Genomic DNA, 4,225 nt, shown 5'->3' with positions numbered 1-4,225 from the left:
CTTACTCGCTTCTACTTTTTTTTAAGTCCTCCCCTTCACGGAATAGAAACTCGAAAATGGAACAGAGATTTCTGAAAACGTTACTTCTGGCAGGATTAAAAATTACTCCTCCTGAAATGCAAATGATGGGCGTCCTTCTAGTGAGTTAGAGGTGACCCGGAAGAGAAAATCCTGGACCGACACAAAGAGCAGGAAAAAGAAAGAAGAAAAGCCGTCCTCGGCGACCCAAGCGCTACCGGGACCTGCGACTCGGTCCCGGGCAAAGGAGACGCGAGGCGCCCTGGCTCGTTTTCAACCCCCTGCAAGTCTAGCCCCAGCCCCGCGTTTGGAGAAGCTGGGGGGCGTCCGCGGCGGGTTCCCAGGGCAGCGGGAGGGGCGGGCCTGGGGCGCTGCCGGGGGGCGGGGCCGGCGCTGCGCCTGCAGTGACGCCGCGCGGCCGGCGGGCGGCGCTCCTGCGCCGGCTCCCACTCGCCTCCCGGGAGGCCGGCGAGCGCGCGTCCCGCCGCCCGCCCAGCCCGGCTCGAGCGCGGCCAGCGTGGCCGGGCCGGAAGTGCGCGCGGTGGCCGCCACGTGGCAGCCGCGCGGCAGCCGCGCCCCCGCGCCCAGCCCTGCTCGGAGGGCCTGCCACTGCAGAGGGAGGAGGAGTGGCTCCCGACAGTAAACAGCCCCGGGCTGCTGGAGAGCGGTTGTGTGCCGCCGCTCTCGTTTCTCCGCGGTTTCCCTGAATTCCGGAACGCCGCGGGACTGCAGCCGCCAGAGTCTTTTCAGAATAGGCGGATTCTCCCCACCCTGGATTTCTTTTCCCTTATTTCAGGGCAGGGCCTGATAACGGACTGTCTGCAAAGTAGCCGCTAGCCTCCGCGGCCACTGAGGGTCTGAAAGGGGGCTAATCAGGATTGGGCTGTCTGCAAGAGTACGATACACATCGGATCTAGAAAACAGTACCAAAAGGAGAACGTAAACTCTCCCCCGTTGGTAGCTTTTCCTTGATCACGTGCTGAAATAATATTGTAGATATATTGGATTAAATAAAATATGTAATTACATTAATCCTACCTATTTTTTTAATGTGGCTACTGGAAAACTTTACATTACATCCACGGCTCCCCTTTGCAGCGCTCCTAGTTCTGTTGGACCGGGCGGCTTTAGAGAGCCGGAGTCCCGTGACCTTGAGTTCAAGTTAATTCTTAACCTGGCTCACACCAGGTAAACCGGTGGGCACAGTCTCCTTCGCGTGTGGGTTTCCCAGAGCCAGTACTGTGTTTGGCAAGCATTAAGTATGGCATCGGTTGAAGTGAAATTAAATATCTTCCCAACATAATCTTAAACGCCACAGGAGCAAGGGAATGTTTATTTTCTTTCTTTCTTTCCTTAATTCTTATTTGAGTACAGTTGACAGTGTCGCCTTCGGGTGTACAACACAGTGATTCAACTTCTCTGTGTGGGACTCAGCGCAAATGTAGATGTCCGCACACAACACTGTTACGGTATCATTGGCTAGATTCCTCATGCTGTGTCTTTTACTCCCAATTTAATCAGTAACTAGAAACTGTACCTCCCACTCAGCTTCAGCCATTTTGCCCATGCCCCCCTCCGCCCCTCCCCCTGGCAACCATCACTTTGTTCTCTGTATTTATAGATCTGATTCTGCTTGTTGTTTATTCAGTGGTTTTTTAGATTCCACATCTGAGTGAAGTCATATGGTGTTTGTCTTAAGGGAATGGATTTCTTGAGTTAGCTTTGGGGACGATGCAACGGTCCGACGTTCGATCTTGCTTTGCAAGATTCTAGCTCCGGGAAAGCACACTCCTACTTTTGTTGGTTGCAGGCCCTTCTGCGGTCAGGATGGCTGCTGCTGGGGATGCTGTGGAGATGAGATGCTCAGAGTGCCCCCAAGGAAACAGGCCCCAGTGGTGCAAAAACAAAGACCCATAGTGACCACAGAGGGGTCAGCAATCACGGACCCTGAATGCCTTTTTGCAAAACCATTTCAGAGCGTCCAACACCGTAATCCGAGACTGCTTACTTTGACTGTTCCTTGTGGCCCCTGCCCTAGCCCTCTCCCCCAACAGGCCCCTAAAAAGAGCAAGCACAAACATGTGTGCCTTTTTCTGTACTTCTCCACACCTCAGCCTCTGAGGAAACCAGAAACATCCGGGCTATGACCTAAATGACTGCTCTCTCAGTACTGGCGCCTTTGTGACAGCTCACGGGCATTGCCAGCCATTTCCAGAAAAGAAAGCCACTTTGCCTCAGGGGAATATAGTGCCTCTCCCCCCAGCTTCCTGGCGTTTCAGGGAGACCCGTTCAGTTCCCTGCCCTAGACCCGTCACCCCCCATCCAAAAACCCGTGTGCAGAAGGCCTAGAACTTGAAGGACATGGTCCTTTGACACATGGATTCTGAGCACCTTCCCGCCAGGGCTCAAAACACTTCTAAGCCAGACTCTATTTATGCCACCTGTCTTCGAAGACAGAGCGTACAAAGATAGATGAGACAGGCGAGTTCAAACATTTGTTCAAGAGATCAGGGGCACCTGGGTGGCTCAGTTGTTAATCTGCCTTTGGCTCAGGGCGTGATCCCAGGGTCCTGGGATCGAGCCCCACATCAGACTCCTCCGCTGAGCCTGCTTCTCCCTCCCCCACTCCCCCTGCTTGTGTTCCCTCTCTCTCTGGCTGTCTCTCTCTCTGTCAAATAAATAAATAAAAATCTTCAAAAAGAAAAAAAAAAAAAAAGAGGTCGGTCCAATCTCCCCGAACTGACCCAGGCTGTTCAGCCATCTTTCAACAAAAGGATCCAGGGTAGAATTCCTGCCACCTTTATGTTGGTGTCTTCATCTGAGAAGATGCTAGAAGTGTAAAACACCAGGGCTGGTTAGATCCTGAAGTTTAGTGACTACCCTAGAGAGTGTTCACGTGAGTTACGGAGGTGGGCGAAAGTAAAGAAAATCAAAAGCCCTAAGCTTAAGTTAGCCTACAAATAAAGACTGCTAAAGAAACAATGGAATTTGCTTTTTGGAAGTCCAAAACATCTGTGCAGGGTGCATCCAGCCGTATGAAAAGCAGTGATTACATGACCTCTGATGGTTCCTCGACAACCCTGGCAATTCGTGTTTTCGTTCTCCTTAAGCCAAATTGCCTACACCGTTCTGGATGATTTGCAGCATTTGGAGAACTTCCTAAAAACGGCGATCATTTCCTCTCTTACCTCTTTTACTCCTCCAACACCCGGTTAAGAGCTACCTACCCTCGGGGTGTCTGGGTGGCTCAGTCGTTAAGCGTCTGCCTTCAGCTCACGTCATGATCCCAGGGTCTTGGGATCAAACCCCGCATTGGGCTCCCCGCTCAGCAGGAAGCCTGCTTCTCCTGCTCCCACTCCCCCAGCTTGTGTTCCCTCTCTCACTCTCTCTCTGTGTCAAAAAAATAAATAAATAGAATCTTTAAAAAAAAAAAAAAAAAGAGCTACTGACCCTCACCGAGGGCCCTGCAGGGGGCAGGTGCACAGGACATCGACAGGGGCATTGGTTCAAGTCCAGCTGAACAGATCCCTGTTCCCTCCCTGCCGTGGTCTAGGGCAAGTAGCTTAACCTCACGAAGACTCACTTTCCTCCTCTTCAACAGACATTACATGGCAACACACATAAGCAGCAAGGTTTTGAGGTTTCAGATAATGTATATAATCTTGGCGCATAATAAGTACTCAAAATGTAGTTACGTCCACTATGCTATTGGCCAAGGCCAATTAGTGGGCGCTGGAGTTACAGACCAGAACCTGCCCCAGTCAGTCTGTGAGAGGCAGCCTGGGGCAAAGGAGAGGACCATTTTAGAGGGTCTTTCCTTGGAAACATGTCTCTATGGGCTTCCTCCTGGACCTGGGATGAGGCAGGAGAGCGAAAGAGGGTTCTTAGGCAAACTGATGAAACACACCAGATTTCTTAATGCCAGACACACGTCCAAGAGATCAAAGGATACAGGACCGATTGAGCAAGTATTGATTGATTACCTTGGGTTGTGGGCATTTATGAAACAAGAGAGATGCACCGTGGGATTCCAAGGTTAGCCAGGCGCCCTGGCCATGTGGGATCTGGTGTCTTCACAGAAGCAGAGAAGGGGCAGCCACTCAGATAGCAAGATTCCTGTGCAGAGGACAACCGCACTGGCCCTAAGTCAGGTTCCCTGTGCCTGTCCCCACCTCCACCTCCGGCTCCCACTCAGCTAAAGCCACGT

This window comes from Ursus maritimus, unplaced genomic scaffold, assembly GCF_017311325.1.
Source record: "Ursus maritimus isolate PB19 unplaced genomic scaffold, ASM1731132v1 scaffold_2, whole genome shotgun sequence".
NCBI lineage: Eukaryota > Metazoa > Chordata > Mammalia > Carnivora > Ursidae > Ursus > Ursus maritimus.
Note: the sequence above shows the minus strand (reverse complement) of the source record.